Source organism: Cucurbita maxima, unplaced genomic scaffold, assembly GCF_002738345.1.
Source record: "Cucurbita maxima cultivar Rimu unplaced genomic scaffold, Cmax_1.0 Cma_Scf00011, whole genome shotgun sequence".
Classification (NCBI taxonomy): Eukaryota; Viridiplantae; Streptophyta; class Magnoliopsida; order Cucurbitales; family Cucurbitaceae; genus Cucurbita; species Cucurbita maxima.
Genome location: NW_019272027.1, coordinates 5,463,320 through 5,474,934, shown reverse-complemented (window position 1 = coordinate 5,474,934; position 11,615 = coordinate 5,463,320). Strand labels below are relative to the sequence as shown.

Genomic DNA, 11,615 nt, shown 5'->3' with positions numbered 1-11,615 from the left:
TTAATTAACGGCTAAGCGATTTCATAACCTGAGCTTTCTTTGCTTAACCAGCTGACCTGAGTAACCTTAACTATCTTTCTTTCTGACTTTAGCATAGGCCATCGCCACTTCAAACGGCCCCTCCTTTCTTTTTTGAATTAGAAAGAACGGGGCCTCACTTAACTATTTGTATAGGATGAATAGCAGGGAGGATGAAAGACAAAGAAAGGGAGAAGTGGGCTTGATGATCGGAGAAAGGGAAGGGGCGTGGTTGGTGTGTCACTGGGTCGGTGGGGGAACCCGTAGGAAGGGCGGAATGACCCGCCGAATTCACATCCGAAATCGCCAACATAAACACAAACGAAATCGTCGAATTGCATATGAATGTATAGAAAGAAAACGAACCACTTCTATTCTCGGAGCTTAGGAATATGAAGAATGGCTTTTTGGTCCCTTTCGTCCAGTGGTTAGGACATCGTCTTTTCATGTCGAAGACACGGGTTTGATTCCCGTAAGGGATAGGTACTCATTCCCGGCTGCTTTCTCTTAGTGTGAATTGCTGAGTGATCACTCGCTATCTGGCTGGAAAAGGTGGTCCGGAAGCTTCCTCTCTCCCTGCAAGCAAGATGAGATCACCACTTTTCTCAGTAATGGACTTCCTTTCATTCTTCCTTACTTAGCCTTAGATGTCCTTTCATAGATTCTCGAACCTCCGACAGATGAAATCTCTATGCATGTGTTCTTTCTTTCCACATCTCTTTTGGTCGTTTTTGTTAGGCATTGAACCCCACCTTAGGTGCTGAGTAGTGTCCCCAGCTCCCTAATACCTAAAAAAAAGTTCTGTCTATGGAGCCTAAAGCTTAAACCATGGCATGGCAGTAAGCAGTAAGTGGGCCTAGTCTTTACCCAGTCTTTGCCTTCTTCAGTGGCCAAGTTTCAGCGTTCAACGTTGGCCTACCACCTTTCTTTTTCAAGGTTGAGCTTCTTCAATTCAAGTAGTGTCTTTTTCCTATTCTTATTGGTAAATAGCGTCTGGAAGCGAAGGCATTATTGAACGAAAGAGATGTCGGGTCGGTCAATTGCATTAGGGTTTAGGGAGCAGGACCTGTCTTAACTGCAAGTGCATTCGCTATTCGATTCCATCCTCGATCCCACCCTATTAAACTTCCCAAGGTTCTCTCTCTTTTTGTTTGACTTTTCAGTGAAAAAAAGAGGGTGACAATCGGTAGACTTTCTTTTCTATGTCGTCGTCTCATCAATGAGTGTAGATTAATAGAGATGGCTTTTGTGCTGGTCAATCTGTATCCCATTCTTCAGGTATAGTTTTCTTTGATCACAGATCGGCGGGTGATCCATACTTTCGTTCCCTTTGGTCAGTCAGTCGTCTTGATCCGCCAGAGGGTCTTGAGCTAGCTTCCTTGAAGAGGCTTGATGGGAAAGAGAGGTAAGAGAACAACCTAAGGAAGGTACCTCACAAGCTTTTGGATTCCATGGCTAAGGCTGACTTTGGTAGATTTTAGGTGAGGGTGGAGGAGTAGGATAGGAGGTGAGTGGTTGATATAACCTCAGTATTATAGGGAGATTTTGGCAATAAGGGTGGTGTTAGGGCTCAAGACAATTTGGAAGAGGGAGTGAGTTTGATCATAAATCAGAGTTTCTTCCTTTGTTTGAAGAGGCAGAAGAATCCTACCGGACTTGAGATAGGAATGGCTAAACTGATTGTCCCAGGCAGAAAGCTAATGAAAGCAAAGGTCAAGAATATAATCTTGGTTTAACAGAAGTTAGTCAAAATCTCGCTTGTCTCTATCGTACTATGATTGCTCTCTATTTATAAATAAACGGCGCTCCTCTCCCTCTCCAACTATCAGTCTCGCAGCTTCGCTCCTTCAATTGATTCAAGTGATTCAGCTATCGGTCTCTTTCTTCTCTGATCTTTCATTTTCTTCTTGATATTACCTTCCCTTCCCTTATTTCAGGAGGTAAAGCACTCTCTTATCTTTTTCTTGGTAAATAGGTCTTTCTTTCTTTCTGCTCCATTGGGCTGATTGAAGGAGGTAAAGCACTCTCTTATCTTTCACTCGGTAAATAAATAGGCTGAGATTACCTATGGGTCTCAGCTTGCGTCGCTCCTTCTCTTTCTCTGATCTTTCTCCTTATTCATCAAGTAAAGACTCGAAGCTTTGCTCCCTTTTTCACTCGGTCTCTTTTCAAGACTCTGAAAATGAAAGAAAGATTTGCTCATGAACCTGAACCTGCCCCTTCACCAGTATTACCGTCAGTTATTTTTATTGTGAGTTATTCAAACACAGTAAACAAAGACGAAAGCGAAACCCTTTGACGATATTCCCTATTTTTGAGGTCATTGAACAAGGGAAACTCTTGAACTTGAACCTGATTTCACTCTTTTACATAGGCTGGATGAGAAAGTGTTTCATTGAAAGACTGAACCTCTATTCCCTGAGCTACTAAACCGGAAGGGAAGTCAATCCTCAACTCCTTATTCATTGGACTGATTGAATTCGTGTAAAGACCATTTCTTATTTGGTTGATGCTCCATATAACTGTAAAGTTTCGTAAGAGCTTTTTCACTAATAGCTGCATAGGAAATTAATTCTTTTGATGCTCCATATAACTGTAAAGTTTCGTCAGAGCTTTTTCATTAACAGCTGCATAGGAAATTCATTCTTTTGATGCTCCATATAACTGTAAAGTTTTGTAAGAGATTTTTCACTAACAGCTGCTGCTTCAATTCATTCTTTTGATGCTCCATATAACTGTAAAGTTTCGTAAGATCTTTTTCACTAACAAAAGCAACTTCAATTAATTAGAGTTGATGCTTTACGACTGTAAAGTGTCATTTTTTTAGTTAAAGAAGAAGGAAATGGCAGGAAGGAAAGAAAGAGAAGCTCATGAACTGGAACCTTTACGGAAAGAGAATGAATTGATTGAAGAATCAGACTCGGACAAGCTTAATTAATTATCCTTAACTATAGTGAGCCTATTTATTCTTTCACTGTAAAGTGGCTGGCTTCTCTACTGCCCCTGAGTATTCCCTTCCCTTATTTCTGAAGGTCAAAGTAAGTAGCTCTTTCCTGAACCTCGGCTTCACTATCTTTGATTGAGACTGCAGATAGAAAGTGTTCCTCTCATTAAGGAAGGAAAGACTGAACCTCAAACCTTTTCCTTCTTGAACGGTAAAGTGGCTTCGCTACTTCTCTTTCTCTTCTCTTCGGGCAAAGTGACATAGATAATCAGAGCAGCTCATCTTTACAGCTTCCATTTTCTATTGAGAAAGCGACGGGCCTAAGTGCCTTGCGGGGCCGGACAGTCGAGTAACCTCAGATCGTCTAAGATAGAAGAATGGAACTATCTTTGATTGAGACAACAGATATCAAGTGTTCCACTCATTGAATTAAGGAAGGAAAGCTTTTTGATGGGAATATAGATATACGTCACAGTGTGCAGTTCTTTCATTAAGGAAGGAAAAACTCAAGATTCATTCTTTCTCTTCTCCTTCCCCTGAGCCTCTCCCTTTCTTGAACTATAAACTAAGACTCAACGAAGTCAAGACTCAAGATTCATTCTTGATCTGATCCTTGATTTCACTCTAGTACTCTCCCTTCACTGTCAAAGATCAATACTCCTTATTCATTCGACTGATTTCACTCTTTTACTCTCTCTCCTATAAGAAAGAAAGATGAATTCTCCTTCACTCCTTTTCCTATTCTTTCACGAGATAAATAGGTTCAATAGCTCTTTCATTAAAGAAGGAAAGATTTTTTATGGTTAGATTACTATACGTAACAGTGTGTAGTTCTTGTGAGTTATTCTCAAGAAGTGATTGTTCACCTTTATTCCCTTCGCTACTAAACGAACTCGGTAAATAGGCTGGCTTCTCTGCTTCAATCCTTCTTTCCCGAGGTAATTAATAAGGAAAGAGACTAAACTCCAGAACTCAATCCAATCACTTGTCCCTATTTATTCTTTCACTGTAAACTCCTTCCCCTCACCTTTATTCCCTTGCCTTATTTCAGGAGGGAAACTCGGGAGAGCTGCTTCGCCACTTTCCGATTCATTCTCCTTCACTCGCATATTCAATCCTTCTTTCACTCCTTTTCCTATTTATTCAAAGACTGTAAAGACTCGGTTTCGAATCTTTGATTGTTCGTTTTTCTTTCTTCTTCCTTTTCCTCTCCCTTCACCTTTTTCTATCCTTTAGGGTCTCTTTTCTTTTCTTTCGTTCACCAGATTGAACTGTATGTAAACAAAAGGTTATTGTGTCTCAGTATTCCATTGCCTCTCCCAAGCCGCAAGACAGATCTCATCACAGCACTTGCTTTCTCTTTAGTATCTCTATTGAGAAGTAGGGCGAGCAAGAGGGAATTCTCTAATCCTATAGCCTTACAACAAAGAAGCTTGTTTAACGCACTAGCTTTGAGTTCCGACTGAAAAGCTCTTAGAAGTTCAAAACCAAAAGACAAAGTGAATCGCTCTCATGCTCGTCAGTAAAGTGAATTATTCACCTTTTATAAAGGAGGGAGGTTGTGTACTAATCGACTTGCTTACCGTAACCGCAAAGAACGAATGGTTCTATTTATTTCTCCTTATCCATAACCATAAGGGCTGTAGCGCCTTTCGAATGGTATAAGTTACGACTTCGCTTCCGAAAGAAAAGAGAGATTTGACTCTGATTCACTAGCATCCACTACCAGAAGGAATTTCTTCACTTATCGCCCGCTCTTATTCCCCTTATTCCCATAGTTAAGCACGGAAACAAGAACTTTCTTTCTCTCATGCCCTTTACCTTAAGCCTGACAAATCTCGTTTCACTTGCCCTACTGTTTTCATTGCCCAGAAAGACTCTCGATCTACAGCCTTCTTCTCTTTCCTTTGAATTACAAAAAAAGTGATCTACTTGAATAACTAATAAGGCGTAAAAGAAAGGAGTCTCGGTATTCGTTCTTCCGGTAACAAGATCCAGATTTGACTAGGGCGAGCGCTGTTTACTATGCGACTGGAGAGATTGTTGCCAGCTAATAGCGAGTGGACTTTTCCCCTCCCTTTCTTTATCTTTAGACTTCAGTAAAACGGAAGAAGTTTACTCAGCTTGCACTTGAGCTTTCAACCTTCTTTTGAATCCGTCAGTAGCAAAATCCCCAAAGCTACAAGAAAGACGAAACTACAACCGCTACTGCCCAATAGGACAGTGCCTTCCTCCCTTACTTGACTTTCCTAGCTACCAAGCCCCTCCCTCTTCACTTCAAACCCTTGCCAGAAGGACGAAAGGAAAGATTCTCTGTGATACCGCTTGAATAAGGATAATCGGAGTGAAAAGCCTTAAATATCAAGCTTTAGCAAGGGTAGGAGTTATTTTATGACTTACGCCAGCACCTGAGACGAGCTTATCAGAACTTTCTCCCGCATCAATCAGAGTTTGACTTAGACAAGTTCATGATATTCAGAGCCTTTAGATGAAGAACGCTCTACTAATACAAGTCAAGGAGAGGAAAGGACTCAAGATCCCGATCGTAGTAGTCAAGGTCCTACATATAAGCCTGAAATCCCAACATTGGGCTTGATATGCTTTCTCTTCCATTTCTTGATATAGATATTCTATTCTCTTTCTTTCTTTCTTTCTTTCTTTTTAGGCCATGAAGAACGAGAGAGGGTAACAGGGGGTCAAAGTGACGAGACACCGGGCGTCGCCTTACGACACCAATAACAGTGATTTCTGATGAGTAGGAGCAAATAAAGGGGATTGAAATGGATCTGCCTTTTAGAGATAGGGTGGGAAAGACAAATCTCCCTCATAGGAGCGAACTCATTCCCATATTCGTTAGCCGCAGAGCTGGAAACGGCAACAACTTACCGGTTGGTCACTTTTGAAGGTATCTCTGGTGATCCTTTACCCTATTCATGGCTGACTGCGTACATCAATGTCTCCCCACTAATTAGGCGAACGACAGGACTAGTGTCGCATAACGCCAATACCGTATAGAATGAATAGCCCCATCCATTTACTATATGTACCGATGAAAGTGAGAAAGGTAATAAGCCTTACGAACAAGGGGCAAAGCAAGGGTTGTTGGCAATACGACATTGGCATCTAGCAAAGGACCAGTGAAAGCCAATGATAGAGCTTACCAGTAGGTCGAGCCTACCTAATTTCGCTTCTTCTTTCAACCAATTTCGAGACCATTCGAAGTTCTATCAGCCCAGGATGCCTAGAGCCGCACAACGATTGGGTTCCAACCGCGCAGATTGTTGGCAGCTAGGAAAGGCCAAGATCCGAACTTGTCGTCCCAAGGAGTATCTGTTCATCTTCGTTCAAGGCAGGACACATTTGACCCCAATCTTACATACAGTGGCTCTAGCTAAGGTTGCCAGCGGTCTAGATAAGACACAGCGCAGGACTCTCAATTAAGATAAGCTATGACTCTCCAACAAGAACTACCTACAAGGGCAGCGACAACAACCCAGCCCTTAAGACAAAGTCTATGGCCAGAACTCAGAAGGTGGCGGAAGATCCTTCGAAAGCGAGTAGCTAAGACCCCGGGGAAAGCATCCAAAGAACAAGGTAGAAAGAAAGACAGGATGGCATTGAAAGTTGATAAGCCAAGCCAAAGAACGACGACAAGGAAGATGGCAGCCATTAAGAAGAAGATATCCAGTATACTGAAAGATAAACTGAAGTAAGGAACGCAAGCCCCAGGACCAGGAAAGTCTAGGTGGAGAGGAAAGCTCAAAAAAGAGAATGAGTGCACGGATGTAATGCTATACGTATTATGAAAGGTAGGTATAGTTGAGGGGTTGTTGCATAAAGCCTAGATAAAGTCTCTTATAGAGAGTCGTCTTAATCCCTCCACACTATGTTCCGAGTTTACCCAACTATGACTTAACGAGAGTCGAGACAGCCTTGTCTTCGGGTGTGCTTCATCTCATATATATGCCTGCTTCGTAATTGAATGTCAACCTTTCATTGGGTGTCCAATGAGACCAGAGTCGAACCTAACTGTTGAGCCTGAGGGTTGTGTATGTACCCCACTGGGTAGAACAAAGGGTCGTAGTTAAGTATACAAAGAAAAGAGATAGCTGCCTTCGGGTAGAGGGTAAACCCGACTAGCACGCTAACTATAACATTCAACCACCAAGATCCAGAACAAGAGGGTCGAAGGCTCGAGCAAGGAAGGGTGGCGAAGGAAACCCATAATGAGAATATGGGTATCCAGACTCGAGAAAGCAGGAAAAGCCATTCTAGGAAGATCGATAACAGAAGACCGGATAAGATTGAAGTATTAGCGCAAGCTTTTACTGCGAAAGCGAGCCAACAACTGGAGGATCAGAAAGGTAGGCCGGTCGAATGAGGGAGAGCCGAGCCAGAGTCTCAATAATCAGACTACGTCTTAAAAAGGATGGAAGGGTGGGGGATCCTGTGTGACCATGAAAATGGTTGTCATTCCAGTACATAGAAAGACGATGGAAGTCATTCCGTTTGTTTCTTTCTCTCATTATTTCATTGCCCGGTTAGAATAGCTAAGCCCACCTTGATTCTATTCGTATATATTATCAAGTCTGCACGTTACCTTTCTTTACCGTTTGCCATTTAAGGGGGAGGGAGTCTTGGAGCTCTGAGTCGACGAGAAGAAACTATTCCCTCTCTGTCCCAATACCTTATTCCCTCCGAAAGAAAATGCTAATGCCAACTATATATACTTAGTAGCACTAATGTAGCTAAATGAGAAAGCCTCTCTCTTATGGCTCACCCGGGATCTAAGCGTATTGAAGTTCAGAAACTACTCCCTTCAGGCCAACGAAAGCTGTTAGTTGTGGACATGACTACTATTTAGCTAGGGTAAACTAACTGTCTAAGACAGTGGCCGTCCAAAAAAGGGAATAAAGGTCCGGAGATTCTTTCCTATATGTACTCTCCGATTCTCCTTCATCATCTTTTTGCACTTTCTTTGTGGTACCTTTTTGTTGTCCTTCATTTTGAGTAATCAATCATTCTGCTTTTCTTTCTTATTACTTTGTCTTGACTTATCTTGGTGAATCAACCAGAACCCAATGAATAATATGGGTCTTCGTTCAACTATTTCCTGGGACTTTTAGTTAAGATGAAAAGCAGCAAGCCCATAGCATAGGAAGTTGTAGCTCAGTCTATCTTTTTGCCCAGAATGAATGCCCAACGGAACCTACTCCACTGAATCAAGGTACTTTCTCGTTTTTGGCATAAAGCCCAATAATTTCTTAACGGATGTATCTCAGGCTATCAGATATACCGATTTGCTTCAATGAGAAATTTGGTCGAAAAGTGCTTGAAGCTGAAGTTCTTGTACCCTATTTGAAAACTGTAGGATAGCGGACCCATATGAGTCCAACGATTTTCGCTGAACCGTTAAAGCCAGGCAAAAAATAGGAGTAAATCAAATAAGGATTCAGTATTTTTTAGATGTACAAAGACAGTTGCAGCTGATGATCGAGATTATTCCGAAGAAAGCCTGAGGGCACTGTTCCTAGGAGCTCTTGCACATGATCTTTTGACTCTGCTTCCTTCCTTATTTCACTGATGCTTTAGGGACAACCTATTTCATGGGTTTCTCACCCTTGAGTACAGAGCTCTTTCCTTTAGGATCTTTCTTTCACCCCCTAACATGGAAGACTGAGATTCGTAGTCTATTTTGCTTTCAATGCGCATTTTTAGCCTAGTATGTAGACGAAATCGCTTTCCAATTAAGAGGAGTTAGTTACTCTGTCATTAGCTAGCCCTCGGAGTCCCTTTGTTTTGTCTAGCCTAGGTTTCTCAGATGATTTCCTCTGGGATGTCTGAAAGAGATCGAAGCTCTCTCTTTTGATGATGGTTGGAGTTTACGTCAGTCAAAGTGACTTTTTTTAAAGGCTAAATAAGAAATGTTCAGACCTTCGCTTGATTCAGCCTATGGGAAAAGACAAAACGAGGATGATCATCTGATTGTACCCGATCTTTTCCTTTCTTATCTGGTTTCAAACTCTCTTGAAAGGGGCCAGCTAACCACTCGCTTAAGTGTCAAATGGTTTTTTGAGTGCATTTAATCAATCGATCTTTGGTTTACGTGTGTAGGATGACTCCCCTCTGGTGAAGGGATCATTTTCAAAAGCCGAAGGCAAAATGCCAGTCAAAGAAATCGGACTAGCCAAAGGTCTGGAAAAAGCGAAAAAACAGGTAGGGGGAAGTTGTTGGATTGTTCACTTTGAGAGGATGCCTTTTTTATCCTTATGTGGTACTCGACCGGCTATACTTTGATTACTTTTGTTTTCCTTGATTATCAGCCTTTTTCTTTGAATCAATCTTCAAACCACCAGATCTTGCTGAAGAAAGGAAGAAAGAAGTCGCACAATCTTGTAATCGTTCATTTGTCCAAGATTCGAGTCAAATCTACCTTCCCAAAATGCTTTTTTTTCACTACACACTTTCTGTTCAAAAACCTCGTCCGAGCCTGGTCTTGACTCTGATGTGTGGTATTCATTCTCGTTCAGCTCTTGGGTCCAAAAGCTCCTTCTTGCCACAGACTTTTTTCAATAAGTTTCGATTGAGTTAATGCCTTTTGAAAAGAACAAGAAAGAATAGACTCTACTCGAAGATGGCACTAGGAGTTGTCTAATCCCCCAGTCCCAAACTCTTCTTCCTGGGGCCGGCCTGGAATTCTGTTCGGAAAAAAACAGAGTGACAACTGTCCACCCCCACTAGGGAGAATTGGCCCACCATTTTTCCCCTTCTTTTTTTCTTCTTTGTTGGATCGTAACTTAGCGCGAGAAAATCTTCTAGAGAGCGTGCCCAAAATCGGATTCCAAAGCTTTCTTCACACTTGCTTGATAGAAGGACACCTTTCCGTGTTCAGAGAGTCAACTCTGTCCACTCTAATTCCATTTCCATTGGCGAGAGAAAGGGCAGAGTCACGAAAAAATCTATGAAAGACAAAAATCAGATTTGTGGATTTTTGTAGGATTTATTCTCATGATGTAGAAAGGGGCAGGGTCAACGATCACTCACGTCATAGGCTGGCCTCAAGACAATTCCCGCGAAGCTCTTTCCTCTACGCTTCTTGGGGATTTCTTCTCTTCGATAAAAAACTCTTTGTTTGGAGAGAATTCCCCTTACTCGACTTCCATTCTTGATCCACTCACAAATTTGCTCATTGGTGAGAGGCAGCTGCACAAAAATTTGCTCATTTGTTGAATGAGACTGAAACCTTCTTTCTTCGATCGGGGAATAAGATAGCCGAAAAAGAATTAATTATTCCATTTGTCTTGTGTAGATGATAAAGGAAATGTCGTTGGTAGGAAGGAATAAATAAAGAAATCAAATTCAGAGAGGCTGAATTCAGTGCTGCTTTAGGATCACGGAGAAGATCTTGGAGGACAAGAGAACATCCAGGTACTTGATTATCAAAATAGAAATTGTCTCGTCCGGTTTGAACCAATAGAATTGAATAAATTGGGAGCAGGAAACGGGCCACGATTTGGGACCAGGACGATGTCGACAAAGCCCAAACAGTTGAGTATGAGGATTTTGGGGAAAAAGATTAACAGAATTAGGGTTCAATTTTGACTTATCCAATCCAAAATTGCATCAAAGTGAAAAACCGATATACAAACCAAAAGCCTGCAAAACTCTAACCTCCTCAGATTCTGCATCCCTCTCTCCTGTGGTATTCCATCACAGTTTTGTCAAATGTCCGGGCCGTGTCTCTGTCCCAGTGTGGCCCTTTATCTTAACTGAAAGGGGCGAAGAATACTTACCAGGATAAGAGACAAAAGCATATGAATTCACTCTTTCAAATGAAGAAGAACCACACAAAATTCTCTTTCTTCATCCCCACCTCACGAATTGCCAAAACATTTGATTCTTGTACACACTATTTTTCAGCCGAAAGACTGATTTTTTCATATTCGATTTCAGATTGTGGCTACGACTTTCCAGAGGAAGGGCTTTTCTAGTTTCCTTTTTTTCGTCGAGATTGGGTTGGTGTGAAGCGCCAATACAAGATAAAAAAGAATGCTACGCATTCCAAGTGAGATGCCCAAGATAAAAGGAACGAGGGGAAGAATCTATAGGGAGTCCATAACATCAAATCATGAATCAAAAAGCGTGACGATCATTCTCAACCCGAGATGTTAGAAGGTGCAAAATCAATGGGTGCTGGAGCTGCTACAATTTCTTCAACGGGAGCTGCTGTCGGTATTGGAAATGTGTTCAGTTCTTTGATCCATTTCGTGGCGCGAAATCCCTCATTGGCTAAACAATCATTTGGTTATGCCATTTTGGGCTTTGCTCTAACCGAAGCTATTGCATTGTTTGCTCCAATGATGGCCTTTTTTATCTCATTCGTATTCCGATCGAAGAAAAAAGGGTTCAGTCTCATAAAGCAAGACCTCTTTCACATAAAAAAGTAGAGGCTGGCTTGGGTACGATCTAACTAAAACGATTCCACATGAAAAAGGACCAGAAAATAGCCTTCGTCTAGTAATGGGAAGTGGGCTAGTCCTCGAAAATGCTCGTTCCTCTGACATTGGGGCTGACAATTCACCTTGTGAATCATTCCTTCGAGCGTTCTTCGGACGTCGATCAATCTATCACAGGCCGCTCTGTCATTGTTTGA

The 11,615-nt window shown here is 41.8% G+C and overlaps 1 non-coding gene across 1 annotated transcript; it reads left to right on the top strand.

The window, feature by feature from the left end:
- Positions 1-428: 428 nt before the first annotated feature.
- Positions 429-500, top strand: TRNAE-UUC. Its single transcript has one exon. It is a non-coding gene; the product is annotated as a tRNA-Glu (tRNA).
- The last annotated feature ends 11,115 nt before the right edge of the window (positions 501-11,615 follow it).